Raw genomic sequence first — 24,526 nt, forward strand, 5'->3', positions numbered from 1 at the left:
GAATATTCATGAGTGAGTGAAATCTGGCTTCAGGATACCATCTGTAGACATTCTTCCCACTGGATGCTGCTTTATTGTAACTGGCGGTCTCAAATAAGATGACAGAAACTCCATGAAACAAAATCTTTCCCCCTGAGTTTCTCAAATGAAGTTTTGTTTAAAATAATAGGCAAACAAGGATGCTATCCAGATACACTTAATTTCAACTTCATGCTATGAAAACTCAAGAATCTTGTATTTATTAACTTCAGTGGATGCTTCAAAACACAGCATCTAAGAGCACTGTTGAGAATATACACAACTACAGGAGCCTCTGCTCATAAAATCCCCCATTCAATTAAAAATAAATAAATCCCTTAGTGGGTGTCCTACTCTTCTCTATATGGGTTTTGACCATAGAGTCTGTGGTTGGGGTCCTAGTTAATAACCTTCCCATCACTAACGTGAGGATTGATGCTGAAGCTTCTGGGGGAGCACCCTGATTGAGGCAATGCTGTGCACTTGCCAGGCTCCTTTTGGGATGTAAGCCATCAAGCCGCAATCAGGACGTACTTTTAAAGTAGGCTTCTTCCTACATTTTGTTCTTTTTCACGTACATGCATGGTGCAGTGGCTTCTGGTTCCTTCAGAGAACATCTGATGGAAAAAATCATTCTGTACACTGTGTTGCTATCATTGGTTTTATAAGTGCCTAAATAGTCAATAAAAACCTTGGCAGGTAGGGGTTTTGCAGCAGGATTTTTAGACACAAAGGAGCCCTGGGAAGAAGGAGGGGCAGAGTTACCAGCAGAGGCATAGGAAGCAGAAGATGAATATGCCTTGCTGAAAAACGGGACATCCATGGCTTAGGTTGAAAGAGCTAGTTACCAACAAGCCTAAGCTGTGAACTAATCATTTATTGTTAGTAATAAGTTTCTGTGTGATTATTTGCGAGCAGGCTGGCAGAACAGAAAAGTCCCACTTACAGACTTCTCCCTTTAGCTCCTGTACCCACAAGTACCTGTCTTGTTCCACTTGCAGTTTTGTTCTTGAATGCAGGAAGAACATCTGGGCTCTGAGAGCTGGAGCCTTATAAACATTATTTACTGTCTTTATTGTATACTTTTGAGCATGGAGAATTCTTTGGACATTGATTTCTTTGGGAAGTCGGGGCGGAGGGGTAAGTGATAAAGCTTCCAGTAGTTAATTCCTGTTTGTAATAAGGTAATGTGCAAAAGCTTAAAAACAAAAGGAAAATCAAGAGAATAACTAGACATGGAAATATCAAAGAAAACTAGAGCACCCTTTGCATGTTATCCACATTTTGATATTTCAGAAACACAGAGGTAATACTTTTCCACCAGATGGTGAAAATATTTGACACAACACCTTAAAAGAAGGATATATTAATGGTAGCATATCCTCTCTGATATTTTAACACATAACCCTCGACTCTGAGCTATTGGCAAAGCAAGAACACCAAACGGATAGAGGCCATACACTCAAAGTAGACAGGAAGCAGAAAGAAATGCTTCAAAAGATATATCAGGGTGAGACAGCCCACAAGGGTAGGAATGTTACATTCCTTTCAGCCAGGAGCTAATGTAGTAAGCAAGATATCAGGTTTTGTTTTGTTTTTCATCTTACATATGCATTGTTCTAAAAAATGTAAACAGTTTGAAAAATTCATTGAATTCATAAAAATCTATGAAAATATGAACTGTCTGATCAATTGAAAAACTAAAGAGATGGTCAATCTGAGCTGAATGACAAACAAATATTAACTTCAGAAAGAAAGGTCTGCTTAAATTGTATTCTTAATGTATTCCAGCAAAAGAAATATATGCAGAAGAGCACACAGTGAGATATGAGAGATCATGACAGTGAAAAGTATGAAAAGATGGTATTTTAGATTTTTGATGAAGCCATAATGCAGGTGACCTTAGATACAAAATACACAAAGCAGTGCTTTATTAATCAGCTGTGTGAAAACAGTTGAAGAATAATAATAACAAATTTCCTGGCAGGTATTTAGTTAAATGGTAATTGTTACTAAAAGTCAATTTCATGGCAAGATGTGCAGCTCCCATGCAATCAAGGTTGATATTTATCCTGTTTTGGGAACACAATGGAATTCCACCTCAGATTAAAACCAAAAATCTACAGCAATGGCCAAACCCATTCACTAACTTACAATGGAAGAAAATGAATGATGTGAGTCCTTCCGTGTTTCATGGAAAAAAAATAAAGAGTCCAGGTTTTACTTTGTTTGGCTCTGAAAGTCAACTATTGTCAACCAGGTGGTGACATTTTCCTCAGAATTCGATTTCTGTAGCATTACTAATCCTCTTTAATGTATTCATTCTCAAGGAGAACAAAAAGACAGCACTATGGCTTTATGACGCTCTAGATCCTTCTTGCTCTGTGTTCCTTGCTTACGTTTCATTTGTCTTGTCCTATTTTTTTTTATCCCATAAAAAGCAGGTATTTTGAAATTCTTTGTAAATGTTTTGTATAACTTAAATTTTCAAATGTGAAATAAAAATAGACTTAAAATATCTTGTAAGAACATTTAGGCATTAAAGATTTTAGATAATAAGTTAAAATAATTGCAATAAAATTATGTGGATGTATAATTCTATTAACAGGATGTTTTGATCCATGATAAAATATTGAATCCAAGAATAGGCAATGGATGACACTGCTTTCATGTTCATCCTCATAAATGCATTTTATCTCTCTTCAGGTCACATTGAACGTCACAGTTCTAATAAGCATAGTTACAATATAGTCATACCACTAAATTCAGAAAGAAAATGAACTTTATGTCTTTTGGAAAGAAAAATAATAAAATTTATTATCTATAGTTTTCTGTACATGCTTTTATTTGTGTTTTTCAGTGGCAAAATTAGTAATCTGATTCTCAGTTTTATTAAGCTGTACCATATTAGGACAACTTCAAATGAGTACTTGCACTTTGCCTTGGAAGAGATACTTTATAAGATTATCTTTCATAATGGGAAGCAATTCACAATATTAGATAATCATAATGCAAAATTGATGAGGCTCTCGACTCATGAAATATTGGATATAATGGAATTCAGATTGATGATGAGAGAAACATGCAACTTGAGTAAAAATACAGAAGAAAACAAGTTGGAGGGGAAATAGACATTAAGAAAACAAGAAACGTAAAACATATGCTACTTTGGATTTGCTCCTGAAACATATGAGGGTATCAATGAATGAAATATCCATGATATCTAGTTTTGTTGATTTCTATATGTTAGAGACAATTTCATTATTTTGTTAGATGTATCTAGCAACTTTATAATAATCCAGTGAGTACAGAGCTTCGGATACTGGTATTGTACCATTTCTACAGATCAAAAGCATTTCAAAGTAAGACATTTCTTCATTAAAAGGAGAAGCATTTCAATGGCTTATTGAAAAAAGGTATTTACTTCAGCATCCTGACAACTGAGATCCATGTAAAAGTCAAAGGAGCAAACTTAATCCACAGGCTGTTCTCTGGCTTCTGCATGTTGACCATGTTGCAGAAAAAAAGCATACATAAACAAAAATAACAAATTTAAAAGAAATGTTAGCTCTTTGCTGAATCTTAAATATGTACGTGCTTATATATGCAGATATGTATGTACATAAACACAAACATACATGCATACATACATACAATGTATAAGTAGACAAAACACAATCTACATAAAAAAGAATGTTTGAAAAGTCTACTATAGATGAAAGATCAGATGTTACAGTTTTAAAGAAACTCATAAAAGAAAATGTAAAAAAAAATCCAAATTAGTCTTGAGTAAGCCTCCTTGGAACACAGCCTAAGTATATTGATACTAAAGAAGTACTTTCATAATGCCCCCAAAGAATCACTGACAATTTTACTTCAATGCTGATAATCTCTTATTAATCAAAACCAATTCTTTAGCCTTATCTATTCAGCAAACATCTAAAATATCATATAAGGGAAGCTTATAGGCCACTCTTGCCAGAAGAGCAGATAAACTAACTGCAAACTGTTATCACTTCCTCTTTTTTCACAAACCCAGTCTCCCTACTCTTATCCCAAACTCCATAGGAGACCACCTGCTGCAGCCTTCCTCTCCCAATTTCTTTCCCAGTGAATCCCACAGATCTTCTCCTCTGAACGTCCTCCTACCCCCCACTCATTTCATTATCTCAGTCCCAACTCCAACAGACATTGATTCCCTGCAAATCCAATGGTTACTCCAGCCAGAAAATCAAGTAGAATAATAGCTTGTCTTCACTCTCGTTCCCTCTTTCCAAGTCTGATCCCTCATCTCATACCCAGCTTGGAGGCACACTACCGACTTCTATAACTCCTAGTAAAATAGAAGCAGTCCTTAAAAGTCTCCTGACCAAAAAAGCTCATGGCCATATGATTTTAACACAGAATTCTAGCAGACTTTCAAAGTGTTAATACCAATGCCCTTCAAATTATTCCACAAAAATAGAAATAGAAGGGACTTTGCTGAATTCTTTTGATTTCTCTTTGCTTTTGTTTTGTTTTGGTTTTATGTTTTCTTCATAATTTGGTTTTGATTTGGTGGGGAGGTTGAAATGGGCCAGGGAGATAAGTAGGATCAGAATGTGCAATGTGAAATCAAAGAAAAATCAATAAAAGATTTTGTTTAGTTTTGTTTTTTAGATGTGCTGATGCCATGGTGGCCCAATGTCATTAACCAACTGATATCTGATCTGTGTTAAGATCTACTTCACAAAGGTAGGCATCAACGGGCACTGTTTGGGTGACCAAAAGCTGAGACTAGACAGCCAAAGACCTAGGGTAAAGCCAAGTAATATTGTTTCAAAAATGAAGCAAAAAATGACTCCTAATAATATTCTGCTATAAACATAGATCAGACAGTGCCATCATCCAAGAAGCTTCCTCCTACAGCAGATGGGAACAAAGGCAAAGATCAACAACCAGATACTATGCAGAGAGTGAGAGTCCTTGGAACACGAAGACCTATGCAAGATATCTCTATCAAATCACAGGGAACCCTGAGGAAGAGGAGACTTAAAGGATGTAAAAGCCAGAGAGGACAGAGGACACCAAGAAAATGAAGCCCTCCAAATCAACATGAGCCAAGCTCATGTGAGCTTACAGAGATGGAAGCAGCAAACATAGTCCCCTGCACATACCTGCCCTAAGTAGGCTCCTAAAGTTGAAAGAAGAGGTGGACACATGCCCCATTCCTAACCCAGAAACCATCTCCAAATGATAACAATTCACAAACAAAAATTTTGTTCTCCCCAAGGGCGTGTTACATTTGGGAAATAAACCACTCAGCAGTAGGTGGCCAACAGAAAACAAACTCAACGACATCTTTAAAGGTTGCTTGTCTCAGAGTTTGTATCTGTTTTATTTTTTAACTTGTCTTACTATTTTTTAGTTTTATTGTTTATTTATCTTATCGATATAATTTTCTTCTCTCTTTAAGCCCTGCAGGTTTTTTGGATGTATACTATAGCTTCCAGACTCCTGAGTGTGCAAACGAGTAAGCTTCTAGTCCCTGGGTCTTGTCTTGGGCTCTTTCATTCTGTTTGTTTTTTCCAATTCCAATGTGTTAGTTTTAGCTTCATTTTATTATATGGTTTTTATTGTTATATTTTATTAATATTAGCTCTTGGAAGCTGTTCGCTTTCTAATGAGGGACAGAAAGGAAGTAGATGTGGATGGGAGGGTATGTGAGAAACAACAAGATATTTTATATGAGGAAAAAATCTATTTTCACTAAAAGGTAAAATATAGCATCTAATTTGAAAAATAAAAATAAAACATTGCACAAATGAACCTTATCCCATGTTTCAGTACATTTTTTTTGCTTCTGTCTGAAATCTCACAATTCAGCAACAACAATCCATGTACCTGTCATTGTTTTCCTGAAGTCCCACAGATCGGCTTATTAAGTGGTGAGCACCCAAAAGCTTTCCTATATTTGAGTTCCAAATCTTTAATCTTCTAACGCAATAGTCCAAAGGCATGAAAAGTTGCATGATCAGGTCTATCACAGAAACATCCTTTTGCTGGACTAGTTTCATTCTCTTGTTGTGACAAATAATATGACAAAAAAATCAACTTAGGGAATAAAAGGATTTATTTGCCTTGCATTCCCAGGTCAAATTTCATCAGTGATGGAAATCAAGGCAGGTTCTCAAGCAGGAACATATATCAGAAATCATGATGGAATTCTACCTGCAGATTCCTTCACAAGCTTATGCACAGCTCACTTTGCTGATATTTGCAGATGTGTGTGTGTGTGTGTGTGTGTGTGTGTGTGTGTGTTTTACTGGGTGTCTGCCATGTGTATGCAGGTGCAAAAAAAGAACCTGCCAGATATCTGAGAACTGAAGTTACAAGAAAATGTGAATTGTCAAACCAGGCTCTGGGAGTTGACTCAGATCCTCAAGAAGAGCAGCAAGTGCTTTAAATACCTGAACATTCTGCTCCTCTACAACTTTATGGCGTGGGTTCTTAAATAGCTCAGAACCCTTTATCCATGAAATGGTGCCATCATTACAGTTTGGTCCCACTTATACCTCTCAACAATTAAGACTCTTCCCTGCAGAACATCCCACAGGTCAACCTGATCCAGTAAATAGCTCAAGAAGGGATCCCCTTCTCAGATGATTCTAAGATCTATCAAGTTGAAAGTTCAAGCTATCTAGGACAGAGGTGGTCAGAAGGGAAAGGCAGAGTGATGGTTGGATGAGATCCAAATGCATTGCATGTATGTGTAAATTTCTTGAAAAACAAAAATATTTTCTATTTTAACAATAAGTAATTTCCTAGAAAATCACACTCATCTTCAGCATCATTTATAAGGAGGACATTATCAGCTAATGAACATTACTATAACTATGGTACTGAACACAAAGATAACCCTGTGCAATAATTAGATATTATTCTTGATAATAGTAATGATATCACCATGTATGAATGTACCAAAATATGATACCATACACATGAAATATATAACAAAAACAATAAAGGTGTCATGTCCTCATTTTTGTCCTTTACTTCAGCTCAGATATGTCTTTTTTTATGATAACTGATGAAGTCAGGAAGGTAAATTCAGGATTTTTACTTATGAGTAACTTTTGTCTGCAGTTATTATTCAGAATTTGTTCTTGTTTGTCTCCTTGGAAATCTAGGCATCTGTACACATTCATCTCTGCTTTGTTTAGTCAAAATTCAATGCCTGGCTTAGAAAAATTATTACAAAGCATGAAGGCAAGATAAGATTACCCTGGTGAAACTGAAGCTTACATTTTAACCTGGGTCTGAAAATTTTAAGCCTTTTAAATAAAACAAACTGCAAAGAAATATAAATTTTCCATACCACATTCCCACATTCTCACTCCTCTCTCTCTCTCTCTCTCTCTCTCTCTCTCTCTCTCTCTCTCTCTCTCTCTCTCTCTCTCTCTCTGTGTGTGTGTGTGTGTGTGTGTGTAGGTAGGTAGGTAGAAATATAAATGTGTACACACACATGTGCAAAGCAGGTGATAATCTGGAATGCTGTTCTTAGAGTCCCAATCAGCTTCGTTTTTCCTTCCTTCCTTCCTTCCTTCCTTCCTTCCTTTCTCCCTCCCTCCCTCCCCTCCTTCCTTCCTCCCTTCCTTCCTTCCTTCCCTCCCTTCCTGAACCCTGTCTTTCTCCTCTCCCTCCCTTCCCCCTACTCCTTTCCTCCCTTTCTCCACTCCTCCTAGCCTCCTCATGGCCTTTCCTCTCCCCCACGTCCACTACCCCCTGTTTACTCTTCAAAAAAGAGCAGGTTTCCAAGAAAGGACAGGCAGACAGGATAAAATAAGACAAGACGACAGTCCTTAGATCAAAACTGGACAAGGTAAGTCAATAGGAAGAAGAGAGTCTCAAAAGCAGGCGAAAGAGTCAGAGCTATACTTGTTCCCAGTGTTAAGAATCTCAGAGGAACCCCAAGCTAACAGCTATAACATATATTCAGAGGGCCTGGTGTAGATGTATACCGGCCCTGGGCTTGCAGTTTCAGTTTCTGTGAGCCTGAGTGAGCCCTGCTTAGTTGATCAGTGGACCAAGTTCTCCTGTTGTCCTCCATGAAATCTGACTCCTAAAGTCTCCATCCCTGTATTCTTCAGGGCTTCAAAATCTCCAAATGTAGGGACCAGATGGAGACCTCCAATTTAGACTCTTTCTCAGCACAATGTCTGGTTTTGGGTCTTTGTATCTGATCCCATTTTCTACCAGCGGAAGCATCTCAGATAAGGATTGCACAAGGAACCCACCAATCTGTGAGCATAGTAGAATATAATTAGTAATCACTTCACTGATAGTTTTCCCAGTTGTGTTTGATTCTACCCTAGGATTCTTGGCTCTCAAATATCTAATTCCTGAGACAATTTTTTTTCACTGTGACATGGGGATTTTGACTTATCTGCGTTGGTTGGCCAGTGAAGAACAAAGATCCACATGTTTCTCCCTCCCCAGAACATGGAGGAAAACATGTGACAACATCCCAGCCTTTTATGTAGATTCTTTGGTTAAAACTCAGGTTGACATTCATAGAAAATACTTCACCGAGTCATCGTGTAGATAGAGTTTTTGCCAGAACCACAAGCTCCACAATAAATACACAGAGACTTAATATTAATTATAAAAGTTTGGCCAATAGCTTGTTGCTAGCTAACTCTTATATTTTAAAGTAACCCATTTATATTGATCTACATTCTGACACATCGCCTTACCTCTCCTTCATCTCGCAACCATTGTTTCCTCTCTGTATCTGACTGGTGACTTCTCTGACTCCACCCTTCTTCTTTCCAGCATTCCATCTGGACCAGGAAACCTGCTGAGCCTTCAGCCAATCAGCTTTTTACTAACAATGACAATATTTACAGTGTAGAAAGATTGTTCTACAACACCATCCTTCTAGCCTTGGTCTACAAATTAAAAAAAGATAGAAACCTAAATTATTGCTATTTGGTAAAAACAAAGGAGGGTTAAAAGGTTCAATTTATTCAGTCATTAAACGAGTAAGTGTTGATGTGTCTCATTGCCAGGCACTGTGGTAGGCATTATTGACTCAAGGATAAAGAACACAAATGAAGTTTGACGCTTACATGCTGGCAAAATTATCACAAAATCTGCCCCACACAGACACATGAAATCTTTATGAAAGGCAATGTTATTGTTGTTGTAGGTAAGGGAGACAAGTTCCTTGGTGTCTTTCTTCAATCACAAAATAATTTAATTCTGAAACAATCCCATTTCTTGAATTATTACTGGGTTAACCAAGGTTTCAGACCCATAATTGTGTTATATATATATATATATATATAATATATATACATATATATATATTAATTTAAATTAGAAACAAGGTTGCTTCACATGTCAATTCCATTTGGATTTCTGTTGCCTACCACAGAAATCACCATGAAGAATCATCTGTCCTTGCTGAACGTGATGGCAGTTTCACAAGGGAAAAGTTCTGCTCAGCACTAGGTGGATATCCCAAGAATGTACAGCAACTGACAATCTTCAGTCATGGCTGCAAGAAATGTAGTCAGCGTGACAAAGAAAATACAGACCTGCAGCTACAGTATGGCTTCAACTCTCAAATGAGTTTTATGCAATTCATAATGAGAATAGTCTTGTCTATATCTCCAGTGCTGTGAACAAGCTCAGACCTCACGATCTCGACTTCTTGCTACACTGAGTTTGCATTATTCTACTGGGAAAAAGAGATTTTGTACGTGTAGTTAAGATTCATACCTGGGTAGTATTGAAAATGTGGTCAACTGGGTGGGTCTAATGTAGTCATTTAAGTCACATGAAACCCCAAGTTTTCTCTAGTAGAAAGAAAAGACAAAGAGATTTAAAACGAAAGAAATATAGACACTTGTTAGCTTAAAGATATAGGGGTCCACATGGAAGTAATTAGAAGAAAACATGTCAACCACCCTTAGTATTAGAAGAGAAAGGCTCAAATCTCAGATTAACCATAGCCCCAACCAAGTCAGTGAATAAATACCTAACACCCTGAGCAGAGAACCCAGCAACACAGTATCAGTCTTCTAACCTGCAGAAATTATCTGACATAAATCTGTGTCAAGGTCAGTTTTTTTCCATTCTTCTTTTATTGTTGGTATTTAATGTGTTGTACATAAGTGCGAGTTTAGGTGAATTGCTTTCAGTATGGTAAATTTCATCTCTAGGCTTATGTCTTTCAACAAATTGGAAAAATTTTAGTCATTAATCTCTCAGGTATATTCATGTGTATGTGTGTGTGTATGTATGTGTGTGTGTGTTTGTGTGTGTGAATATCTATATGCATGCATGTGTGTGTGTGAGGTGTGTATGTTACAGTTCATACCTTCGTGGATATGGACATGGAGAATTACTTAGCATTTTGTCTTTAACATTTTTAATATTACATTCAAAATATTTGGCCCTTATGAAAACTTTAATAAATCATTTTTGGACAGTTTTGTGCCCTGCCAGCTATCAGTTTCCTGAAATTGGACCACAGGTTTCAGTCAGTAATTTTTATTTTGTGGCTTCTAGACATTTTTTCATTCCCTGGCAACCACTTTTCTGTCATCCAGCTCAAAGTTGTGTTTGACTTACTCCTCCTACTCTGTGCTGTCTGAAAACACAGCCACACTGAGGCCAAGCAGAAGAGAGAATCAAGTCACAGAAGTGTGGTTCACCTTCTCGGGACTTCAGCTTCTCTGATCAATGCAGGGCACCTCACTGCCTCAGGCCCAAACCCTATCAATATGATCTGGGAGGAACTGCTCCCTTGGGTCCGGTGTGGTGGCATGAGAAAAGAGGAAAACAGTCCATACTCTCACTTGGGGTTATAGAAAACCCATTTATTTGAGCCAGAATTAGATGGCTTCCTCTGGAAATCTCTCTGCCAACTTTCTGATTTGGGGCCGACTTGATTGTCATGTTGGGAGAAAAGCAATGATAAACTTGCAGTCAGGCCGGTGATACTTCATCTTTGAATTGCTGCTGCACTCATTACATCAAGGTTTATAATGTGATTCCATGGGAGTGATGGGGTAGAATGAACTGGCTTCATTCCCCCTCAAAATGGAACTCTTTTTTCTTCCCCTTAATGCTAAAACTTTTAAAAAGTTAACTTACAGTTTTCCACCACTCCATAGAAAATATATGTTTAATAAGAATGCTTTCCCTGTGATTTATTGCATTGTCTTAAAGTAGAGAGAGTCATCAAGAACTGGCTGAGAATTCAGCTTACAGTAAATGTACCATGAGAGATGACAGATAGTGTTATGTGGAGTGAGAGTGAATGAAAAGAGAGCATGTTTGGAAAGGACAGATAAGTGGGGATTAATCAAATTATCAATAAAGCTCTCTTCCGCATTAGCGTTTTAGTATTATGCATGCGTATGTGTAAGCGCATGCATGTGTATATCTGCGCCTTTGAGTGTGGGTAAACACATGCTATGATGAGCAGAGGACAACCTTCCATGTCAGCCCTTTTTTTCAACCGTGTTAGAGACAGAGTCTCACTTCAGCGTTTGCCAAGCTCTCTGGCCTTGTGCCTCTAGGGACTTCCGTGTCTCTCCCTCCCATCTCACTACCTTACCATAGGAACACTTGGGTTACAGATGTACAGTAGTGTACCTGGGTCTATATGGTTTCTGGGGGTTCAAACCTGTATCTCCACACATGCACATCAGGGTGCTTTATCCACTAAGCCATTTCCAACCTTTCCATAGCCCCTAACGTCATCAAAATTTGTGCAATAACTAATCTACAATTTCAGAAAACAGATTCAGTGAAGTTAGACACAGCCAAAAGAAGACCATTATTATGAATAAATTGGTTTTATATGTGTGAATGGAACTAAACAAAAGGAGTTATAGTCCCTTTAATGTGTTTTTAGAGCAGAGTTACCAATTATATCTTCAGCAATGCGGCATTATTTTTCTTTATTCAACCTGAGTTCATATCTTCCCACGTTTAGTGTGTAAGACTGTTACTACATTTGGGATTCTACCTGTAGTGGTAGGCATACAAGAATTCAGTGGAGGCCCATCCTTCATCCACAATTACTATCATAGAGCCCTTGCTCTAAATTCCTCAAGCATCCAGTTTACTTCCATGGTACTCTGATAGTCATTACAACTACCCCACAAAATCACCCTCTTATGCTGCCACAGAAAGAATGGCACATTCTCATGCCAGTTCCATTCTTAACAGCCTAGGCAGGTTATGGGACCCCATTCCCTATGGAGGGATAGTCTTTCAGGTCAGGTACACAGAGGAGGGCCTAGGACCTCCTCCAAATGATGTGAAAGACTTTGATAATCCTCCATGGAAGGCCTCACCATCCTTGAGGAGTGGGTGGATGGTGGGATGGGGGGCCAGTAGGGTCATGGGAGTATGGGAGGGAGAGGGAACTGGGATTGATATGTAAAATAACATTATTTATAAATTAATTAAATAAGATTTAAAAAAACAGTGAGCCTTGAATATACTTTAACTCCTCAATGAATCATGCAGCAAATCATCACATAATGCACAGTTCATATCTATTCACTTGAGTAAGCCACATATCCTAAAAACTTTAAAAGATATTTTAATTGTGGGGGATCAATTATCACCCCAAATTCTGTATAATAAGATTGCTACTCAAGCACCAATATTTCTTAACAACCAAACTCCTCCTTGTTTAAAGGAAGTCTCAAACAGTCTTTGGGTATTCTCACCCACATGGCATGCTGTCATTGGCTATGTGGATATTCCTGATAGGTACTATTACTTCACTTTGATTGAAGTTTCCTAGCTACTTTGCAAATATGTGCACACTAGTTTAAATGCTTTATAAGATGCCAAGACACACCTGCCCAAGGCCATACCCACCAGTAACACTTTTGACAAATATTTAGTATCAATGACAGGTTGGAAAGCTTTTCAAGAAAAAGGTATAACTGAGTTATTACACACATGCATTAGAGGAAGTATTCATGGGAAGAAAATTTATCCAGTAGTTTAATTAAATTTTCAAATAATGATATCCAAATTCCTTATAGGAAAGAGCAATTCAGTGTCTTCATTTTCTTAAAAATTTTCATGTCTACACCCTATTCTTTAATTCTCATCTAATGCCCAATCTTGCAATAATCTCTCACTACAATTGAGTCTTCACTAAAGTAGAGTTTAAACATTTTCCTCTTCCTATATCAGTCCTGCACTAGTCTTGCTACTGTATCTTAAATAGGCTAATTTGTCTCTGCTGCCACAAACCCAATGTAATTGATGCAGAAAATAATAGACTCTGTAGATGAGAGCACAGAGTCCATTTACTTAGACTGATTACAGCAAAGGATATCTGTCCACCACTCTCACTTGGATGCTGACACGCAGAAGAAGGAGATGGCTCAGAAGCAAGGGTCCAGTGTGGTGGTTAGAGAACACACCTGGTTTCCCTCAGCCATCTTTAATGTGGAAGAAGGAACAAAGTTTGAAAACCAACAATTACAGAAGTCCTGAAGATCTAGCTTAGCTTCCCATTTCTGGTTGCCAAGGTTTAAGGTGACAATATCATCCGTGTGTTCAGTCTGTGGGCTGTCCAAATAACCAGTCTCTAACTATCCACTTTACAAACTCATGTTTTCTTTGTAAAAATTCAATAAATATCTTCTGTTATCATATTGGTGCTCCCCCTTAACATGTAAGCAACACCCCAGGTGTGGACTTCACTGGGTTAGCCTTTCCTTGCATAATCCTTTCACCATCTTCCATGTCTATTCAACTCTTAAAGACTAAGACTCACTGATGCTACTAGACACCTTTGTTACATTTATTACATACCAAGCTTTGTCTTCTCTAACCTTCTGTAGCTCTGACACTTCACTTTTCCTGATGGAACTTAAATTACAGTCCTATTAAATTATTTTGGTTTCTTACTTTCTTGAAAGCAGAGCTCAGGTCTTAAAAGTTCTTTTCTCCGTGGCAGCGTGGATTGATGAAAATGTGTTTTTAAACACAGGATTTGAATTATAATTTGTATTTTGTTATTGATTAGTCCAGGAAGTGCACATGTTGAAACTTGCTGTATTAATGTTCAAAGCAGGGAACACTGATGAAATCTTCCTAGGTGGAGAGATGTAAAGGAGATGAAACATGTTGATTTTTCACACTCAACAAGGACCATTTCTGCCTCCAATTTACAGTTCGCCTCATTATATAGTGCTAACATGCTTGTAGCAGAGAAAACCAAACCTGAACTTCAGTGATTTAGATACCATCCTGAGACACTCCTGAGAATCAGGTGTCATAATTGTCAGTTCACAGTAGGCATTCTCCTTGTCACCTCTATTACAAGGACATGTGTCTTTTTAGACTGAAATCTAGAGATTACCTCTTATGTTAGAACAGGTTGTTTTCCATCATAGTTTGGAATGACATTGGTTTTTCTAGCAAGGGATGCAAATGCAAATACTAGTCAAACATTCTGTGAAAAGCAAGAATTTGAGAGTGATACCTTGTATTTCAGGCTGTTCTTGAACTCAGGATGCTGGTGTTTCCAGTTCCCCGGGGCTGATACTCTATAGGCCTGTGATTTCACTTTGGTCCTGAGTGCTGATACACCTACACATCTAGGAGTGGCATGCCACTCAGAAATAGATGAGTTCAGATATGCTTCCAACTGTAAATCTGTTGCAAGGATGAGTGAATTTCCAAAAAAAATCTTTATTTAATTATTGTGAGAGCAGAGAAGCCAATCACTGAGGCAACATACAAGAAATACATCATTTGAGGTAGCTATGATGAATTCAGATGTTCCTTTTTGCAGAATTGTAACTTTATAGTGGAAGGCTTTAAGTTTGAGTGTCAATGACAAATAAAGTTTTGAAAGCTTTGAAAATTCACATTATTTTTTTCATGACGGACTGAGAGTTTTCACATCTTTAAAAGTTGCCTGTCTCATTTACATTCAGTAGTTTTGTCTAAACATAGGAGTACAATATCCTCACTGAAATGGTGACAAAGCTTGTTGTCACAAAATACCATACATCTTACAAGATAAGCTCAACTACAAGCCACAGAAAATTCAAGCCTCTAGAAAGTATTCAAAGTAAAAGCAATAGGAAGACAAATTTATTTGTTTTTGACTACATATCAAGTATATGCCTATGAAATACATGTTACTGTCTGAAGATATTAATATCATTAGTGTGTTAGTAGTCTTAATTTGTCTTTCAGGTAATCTTAATATTCTATCATTCTCAAGTTAAATAAAAAATTTAAAACTAATTGAAACATCAGAATTATTGGTAATAATACATTAAAATGCTTATAAAACTTACATTTTATAACATTGAAAGGAAGATAAGTTACTTTAATACATGACATGGAAAATGTTATATAATTTTGTATTTTCATGTTAATTTGGTGCGGGAGGAGGGGAGGGAGAGGGAACTAGGATTGACATGTTAAACAAGATATTTAAAATTAAAATAAAAAAGATTTAAAAAAGAATTAACTGCAAAAAAATAAAAATACATCTATTACTTTTTATAAGTATTTGAACTATCTTTGTTTTTCAGTTTAAATAATGCAACAAATGTAAATGGAAATTATGGTTCTTATTTCCTATAGTATGCCTATTTCATAAATTTTAATGTAAACATTTATTTTCATACGTGATATTCCAAACAACAATAATTATCGATGATGTCATTCATTGCTTTACAAATATTCTTGAAGGTTCACTTTTACCAGGTGGTTTTCTAAAGTTGTCAGCATCCTTGTTCCTAGAACCTGTCTATATACAACAGTAAATTTGATGTAACTTTTCAGTTATAAGTAAGTGCCTTCAGATACTAAATACCATGGGGCCTATCCTGGTTTATCCTATCCACCAACATTTTACAGAACATAGCATCTTCTATCATATTGTCTCAAAAATGGAAAGAGGAAAGGGTCATCAGAAATGACTTCTAGAAGTTATAAAGCCAAGGGACTCTATAGTTCCCAGTGAAGACTCAAGAAAACTGCAACACTGCCAGGTGCTTGGCTTTAGACCTGTTTTCTACACCCATGCACAGTAAACAGTTTTACAATTTGCAACATTGCTGTTGTTTCTTACCCTTTTAAAACTTAGTTTGAAATATTTATTAGCCCACAAATATTGGCTGAATCATGGCATTTGTCAACGAAATGTGTGTTTGTTCCTCCCTGCCCTCACCCTAACTTGAGTGTCTAGCTATGGTCAGCTATCAATGGAAACTGAGACTATTTGGGAAATTGTAGCCAAAGAAATCAAACCAGCGATTACATTTATTCAATGAATTCTGACACTGTAGAAAAACACAGTGTATGTTTGTGTATGTTTCTGGCTTAGCAGTCTCACACTGTATACCGCAGTCACTCACATTTGATTTGAATAAACTACTTTATATTACTTTTGTCATAGTAGTTATTTTATAGTAACATTATCATATCCTTAATAAATATTTTCTTGATTACCAAAGTATTCAATAAATAATTTTCGTTGTATACTTCCAAGACAGTATAGGAAAAAGAGTGGGAAATTAAATCTTTGTGTGATTTGTATTCCAAAGATTTTTATTTCATCTCCCTTTTCTGGACCTGAAAAATTACTGAAAGTTAAAAATCTTTTAAACATCTATGCCTGACACTTTCTTTCAAGAGGAAATTAGAAGTAATCAATCACGAGAGCCTGAGGGAATTTCCTATGAACAGCCATTTGGATATCTGACTTAGAACTCACCTCTTAATTTCTTATGAATATGCAGTACTCTTTTATAAATTATGAGAAAACAAGAGAGTTTTCAGTCTCCGTATGTAGAACAAGCTACTTTGAAAAGAGCTAGGCTGTATGTTGACTCTGCACTTAGGAAATGTTAGGCAAAGCGCATATTAGCTACAGTTCAAATTTATTCGTCCATTTGTTTTTTCTCTACTAATACATGCCTGATGGGGAAGTCCTGCGTATATGTCAATAAAGCACTGTTGGCCAATAGGGAAGCAAGATAGGTGGGACTAGGAGTCCAGGAGGACTCTGGGTAGGAGAAACACAGGGAGTCATCATGTAGCCCACCAGAGAAGTAAGATGTCCGTCCAGTAAGAGAAATACTTAGATGGGTTAAATACTTAAGTCAGAGCTAGCCAGTAAGAAACAAGCAAGGCCAACAGCTTCATAATTAATACAGCATCTTGTGTGTTATTTGGGGAGCACAACGCGGCAGAGCCCAGGCAACTGGTGGGTAAAAACCAAAGCGGCTGACAAGAAAAAGTCTTCTCTCTACACATGCCTTTGTTTATATTCATATTATTACATATCCATCTACAGATTAGTAAAATAGTAAAAAACTTTTACATGAATAGAACTGTAAAATGTATTTTGTCTAAAATAATCACTAGTACATTTCAAATATATTTTATATAAAATCCCATTTCCTCATCAAAAAGCAAATTTTCACTACTTTCAATATATAAGACTGATGTTGATTTTATTTTATTTTATGCTTATTCATGTTTTAGTCAAAACAACCTATGTGTGCTTGTGTATCATGTGTGTACCTACTAGTGGCACATGGAGACCGGAAGAAGGCATCAAGACTCCTGCACTGGAGTTGAGGCAGCTGTGAGCTGCCATGTGTGTGCTGAAAACTGAACTAAGATCCTCTGGAAGAAAAGATAGTGTTAACCACCAAGCCATCTCTCCAACCACAAACCAAAATACAAAATTATCACATTTCAAAAACCAATCTTTTCTCAGTTTACATACCAACCTCAGTTTCTACTCACTCCCCACCTTCCCCTGTACTCCACCAACCATCCATGCTTCAGAGAGTATAGGGGAGCCACCAAAGTCTGATACATCAGTTTGGGGCATGACCAAGGCCCTTTCCTGTGTATCTAGGCTTAGTAAGGCATCCCTGTAAAGAGAATGGACTTCAAAAAGTAGGTTCAAGTACCAGAGATAAATCCTAAAATTTTAGAAGGATATATATAATACGTCTTGAAAGTCATTTTTATAGTAAGTTGGGTATGAGTACCCAAACATGGAATAAATGGAACCTCGGGATGCTGGTGGCTTTAGGAATAAATGGTAATATTGATGTTCAGCAGTGTGTTCCTGTAATATTGGAGACCACACTGCACTAATCAAGGGTTCTACCAATGCAGCGCATTCCCTGCCCTTGGAGTTTTCAGTTGCTACACGGTAACTACGGTTGCAGTCATGCATATGAACTTCCTCAGTTCCTAAACCAGTTAGCTTCCTATCACTCCAAATGTACCCAAGATAACTAACAGAAGAAGATGAAGACTTTGTGTTAGCTCACAATGTTGAAAGCTACAGTATACTTCCAGTTGCTTCTGTTGCTTTGGGGGTCTGTAGAAAGACAAAATACTATGGCAGGCAAATCCACAGTGGAGCAAGTTCACCTCTTGGCTGCCAACAAAGGGAAATGGAACAAGTGAGAATGAATGGAGAAGGAAAGGAGGGGAAGAAAAAAAGATTGAATCATCATTAAGAGCACACCCTAGTAACCCATGAACCTCCTACTTGATTCTACTCATTAAAGATACATAGTCCTTCCAACAATGCCATGTTGAGGACCAAATTTCAAGTTAACATCTTTGGGGCACATCACAAACCCAAATTTACTCAAAAAACACTTGAGATGCAGTTAAGAGATTTGCACAGGGATAAGACAGATAAAAGTTGGTGCTAGCTCAGAATTCCATCTCCCTTAGGTAGACATATATACATCCAAGTACAAAGCCAAGTCTTGTAAAGGAAAGGTCTCATCTTGTGCTCACAGCACTCCATCTTGGAAGCTACATATTAGGAAGAAAGAAAGAAGGAGAATGCTGAATACATTTTATTATGGGAAACTCACCATTACAATCAGAGAGAAAATGAAAACAAGAGGTAAGCTGGAACTATTGATCTAGCTCCTAACTGACAAACAGGCTGCTCAGTTGGAAAACATTGTGAAACATTTATTCCTGGTTCTCTTTCCAAGACAGATTTATTTGTCACTATTCTTTAAAATGATAACTTAAAAGGTTTTGCATCTTAAACATACCTTTTAAGATGGGGTCAATGTACCAAAATTACTATTGACAATGAATATGACTTACACATTTAATAGTGTATTTAATGGTAAAGATTATCAATGCCTCGTATTAATTCAGACTAATCAGGAAGTAACATAATTGAGTAAAATTAACGTGGTTTATGCATTAAACCTAAGTCCGAGTTCTGCTTTAGAATGCTGTGAGACTCTATTCTGGTGTGTATGTTGAAAGGTAACCTTCTAAGATGACTGATGAGATCATGAGGTCCTTTATGAATTTCTTATTCCCTACTGAAAAGAGGATTTGAGTTTTTATAGGGAACTACACATCAGAAAAAGAGATTAACTTGAAAACCACATAATAAATATGAGCCTTGACTAAATGACACATTTCTGTCCATGAGGTCTAAGGACATTATGTTTGCTGGTGGTGACTAGAGGCATGAATGAGAATGTGTGAACTACTTCATGCCAACGTTTTCCTGCTAATGTAAGAGAGACCAGTAGGGTGTGTAAAACTTTCTGGGGTTTAGGATGCCATCTTGAGCAGAGCTCCTCTAAACTAAGCAGTGCCAAACAGAACTGGAACTGCTCCACCCCCTCCAAAAAAATCATAACTAAGACACTGATGGTAGCATGATGTGGGATCACTTTAAGCCAAATACTGGAAAGGCAGAAACAGGCAAATTACTGCCTTGTCTGTATTATGAGTCCCAGGCTAGCCAAGACTACGTGAAAAGACGTTCTCAAAAAAAGACTATATTCAGGGGATATTGGGGGAGTTGGTGGGAGGGCACAGGAGGAGGGAAGGGAGACAGAGAGGGACCTGGAATGTACATGTGAAGCAACCTTGTTTCCAATTTAAATTTAAATTTAAAAATAAAAAATATAAAAAGGATATATTCCCAGCTCCCTCTCTGTGAAACATTCATTTTTCTAATTTAAATAAAAACATATATTAAAAAAGAAACAAACAAGGCCAATAGCTTCATAATAAAAAAGGATATATTCACTACATGAATAAGTTTTAAGAGTAATCAGAGTCATATAAAAATTGCCTAGTATTTATCATATCTAGGCTACGTGTTTCTAAATATCTAGGTAATATGAGATATTTCTTCATATCCAAAGAAACTGAAACATAGGGGATTTTTGATATATTTCATCTTACTTCATTGTTCAATAAAATATAATATTATAATAATCCAATATAAAAGGTAGATTATAGATCCTGAAGGAACAAAAGTTTGAGTCATTCTGGCTGTCCCAAAAAATAATATTGCCTGTGGTGATGCCGACTGAGAGAAAAGGGACTATTAAACTAACAGTAGAACAGGGAAATGACAAATATCAAATATGTCTTTGTGACTTCTTGTAGAAATACAAAAGCTAAAGAAGAATATTAAGAGCAGCTAAGGAAAAAGGTCAAGTAACATATAAAGGCAGACCTATCAGAATTTAGACATAGATCTGGGGAGTGCCAGCCTTCAATCCTATGGCCAGAGAGTCTGGGAAACAGAAACTTTATTTAGTGGCTGATCGAAGAAGAGGCAGACTCCCTTGGTTAAGTACTGAGCTGAACTCAAGAAAGCCAGTAACAGAGAGGGAGGACTGATGATCAAAGGGATTAAGACTGGGCTGGTTTAACCCCCAGAAACAGCTGACCAGACAAAGGTTAACTCTTGAATCCCAGGCATCAGCCTGGGAAGCCAGCATGGGACTGATCAAGAACCCCTGAATGTGGGTGTCAGTGAGGAGGCCTAGGGAATCTATTGAGCCTTGGGCAGCAGATCAGTACGCATCCCAAGTATACACACGGACTTTGGACTCCCATAGAACAATGTGAGGTGCACTCTCACCCCGAACTCTTGGGGAAAGGTCTAGGCCCTGCCCTATATGAAATGACAGACTATGCACACCCCCATGGAGGGCCTTACCCTCCCTGGGGAAATGAGGTGATAACGGGGGGGGGGGGAGGGCTCGGGAGGGAGGGAGGGAATGGGAGAGGGACCAGGAACTGACTTGTGAAGCAACCTTGTTTCTTATCTAAATTTAAACTGGAAAATAAAATTAAAAAAAAAGAAGATATTCCTACATTCCTTCAAGCATTGCAGTTCTCTGTATCTTATTAATTTGGCAAAAGTACATCTTTTTTTCTCAGTATATGTTTTTATTTAAATTAGAAACATGAATGTTTCACATGTCAGTCCCAGATCCCTCTCCTACCCCTCCTCCCTTGTCCCTCCACCAGCCCCCCAGCCCCCCCAGCCAATTCACATCATTCCCCAGGGATGGTGAGGTCCTCCTTGGGGGGAGTGAAATCTCTAAAGTCTGTCATTTCACAAAGTATATCTTTAAGACACAGGATGACAATAAATGATGTTATTGACAAAAGAGAATTTGTATGGCACTGCTCATCCCCAAGAACTAGTGTTAAAGAAAAAATATTCATCCTTTTATCTGAAGTATATCTTATAAGCTCCCTTTGTAAGAAGAACCTATGGCAGATAGGGACTTTATTCCTTTTAAGCTAATGAATATGCCACATTTATAAATGATAAATGAATTCTGATGATTGGAATAATGGTAGAAATGCTATCATTAAACCCTTGTTTGATGGGGAAGTCTTGTGTATATTTCAGTAAAGCACTGTTGGCCTATAGGGAAGCAAGATAGGCGGGACTAGGAGTTGAGGAGGATTCTGGGAAAGAGAGACACAGGCAGACATCATGTAGCCGCCATAGAACTAGAAGGTCAGGACCCTTTCTCTGGTAAGAGAAATACTTAGATTAACAATTATGGGTTAAACACTTAAGTCAGAGATAGCCAGTAAGAAATAAGTGAACGGCCAACAGCTTCATAATTAATACAGAGTCTTGTGTGTTTTGGGGGGACTGCAATGCAGCAGGGCCAAGGTGGATGGCGGGGAAGGCTACACTCTACACTTGTTAGTATTTATTTTTGCTTTAGTGATTATATAGAATAATAAGTTTCACCACGATATATCCATACATATATCTCACCCTCCTTTGCTCACATTCAGTCTCTCTAGTTCACACTTGCCCCTCCAGTCTGTCTTCCCACTAAAAACTTCTCTTCTACTTCGATGCTATATCTAGCTACCTTTAATTTCAGTAGAAGGTTAATAAGAATGTGGAATAACCAAATTTGGAGAATTGTGGTGTCCCATGGTGATTCCACAGCAACATATCCCAAAAGTAGGTAAATATGAAAAAAAAATATTATTAGGATACTGCTTCCTTGAGGTGAATACCTTTGGAAGGGATAGAAATTAAACACAGTGGTGAAATTGAAGAACACAACTGTGACACAGCTTCAAGGGTCATATTTGAGTATACAGGCAGTGCTGAAATGGAATAGGTAAGAAGTTGGAGTGATGAGGTTGAACTCTAATGACCATACTCATCAGTTGGTTGCAAGAGGTAGGTTTGGTGGATACATGGTATTCTTTAGCTGCTGTGCTCCAAGACAGAGAATAAAGTAATAACAGACATAAACATCAGTATAGAACAAAAACATCCATTCCTAAAGATTAAATGAGTGAGCAAAGCAGCACCCACCTAAATTGGAATTCTAAGACGTCCCTGAATGAATTTGGCCAACTGGATCCCAGTTTACATGTCTCAATTATAGGTACAGTGTATGTTGAGTGGACATCAAAAGACAAGCAGAGACATTGGTTACCCCTCTGGAAGCCCTTGGATGCTGTTTCTTAATTGTCTGCTTTATTGTGTTTCAGACAAAACTCTGTGACCCAGTAGGCCTCGATTCTAGTTTCTTTTTTTTCTACTTGTGAATGCAGCTAAGGCATTTCCAATTTCAATAGGTGGGAAAATGTCAAAGATTGTGCACATTCAGGTACATATGTGTACACATGAAAGCATGTATCCTATTTCCTGTGTGAGAAAACCTTCCTTTGAGACACATCTATAAATCATACAGCATACAAAAATTAATCAAGAAATTTGTATTTAAATATTTCGTGGTAGTAAGCCTGGTCTACAGACCAAGTTCTAGGACAGCCAGGACAACACAGAGAAACCCTGTCTTCAAAAAAAAAAAAAAACAACCAAAAAAAAAACCAAAAAAACAAAAACCAATAAATAAATAAATAAATACTTTGTGTCTTCTCTGGGACTATAAAATCTTACCCTTAATTCTTGAATAAATTTTATTCCTTCCCTGAAAGACTCAATCACTGAGGCTTCACTGTTTGTGATCCCATAATGTATTAGAGAGTGATGTGAACTATGAAGAAAATAAGGCACAGCAGAAAAAAGAAGCGAGTACATAGGAGACATTCAAGCTAGACAAATCACCAAACAGGAAAGAACATGCAGATACAAGCAGATTTCATAATCACTTACATGATTAGTTGCTATTGATAATAGAACCACACTGTTTCTTTGCTACCCATATTGTCATTAACAAAGTTACCATTAGCATTCCCGCTGCATCTGACATTCCTCTTAACACAGATTATCAACATCACGCATGACCACTGTCATGGGTTGAGTGCAAATGAGAATGGTCCCCAGAAAGCTTTTACGTTTGAACACTTGGCCCACAATTGGTGGAACTATTTGAAGAGTATCAGAAGGTGTGGTATTGTCTGAGATATGTCAATGAGGGCAGGCTTTGAGATTTCAAAAGATTCAAGTCATTCCCAGTGCACTCTTCTGCCTCACACTTGAGGATCAAGATGTAAGCTCCTTGCTCCTCCTGTTACCAATCCTTTGCTTTCTGTCGTGGGCTCTAACCCTCTGTAAGCCCAGTAAGTTTCTTTGGTCATGGAGTTTTGTCACAGCACTAGACAAATAGTTAAGACAATCTTTTACATTCTCTATCCCCTCAGTCTCTGTAAGGCATGCTTTATATGTGCGATGTTTGAATAACTCCTTAAACTGTATGCTGTTATAATATTTATTTTGAAAATATAGATACTAAAACTCAAGAGATTTTGAAAAATTTCCTAACGGTCTTATTCTATCGCTATGTGATGCAAGTTTAAAAATCAAAACAATTTTATTCCCAAAACTTTATTAAATAAGCTTGTGATTAGATTTTAGAAATACCACTGGAAATTCATGGCTAAAGGCAGGATGGGCCAGCAGATTCGCAGTTTCTTTTTAATATAATTATACGCATTTAAGTAAACACACTCACTGAAAATAAACACGCCAAAGTGATAATCGGTATCATAACCCTGAAGTGAGTATTATTAGAATTAATTTTACTTTCTGAAAAAATTTAAGTTCCATGTGTTTCATGATGAAAAAACAAATATGAAGAAAAAGCAGAAGCAGTAACAATAGCCCAGAGGTCTGAAAATACCCACATCGTATTAAAACTGGTCAATAAAACATTTTATAAATGTCACCTCTCCCTGTGGCGAATGT

This window comes from Mesocricetus auratus, unplaced genomic scaffold (assembly GCF_017639785.1).
Source record: "Mesocricetus auratus isolate SY011 unplaced genomic scaffold, BCM_Maur_2.0 Super-Scaffold_100694, whole genome shotgun sequence".
NCBI lineage: Eukaryota > Metazoa > Chordata > Mammalia > Rodentia > Cricetidae > Mesocricetus > Mesocricetus auratus.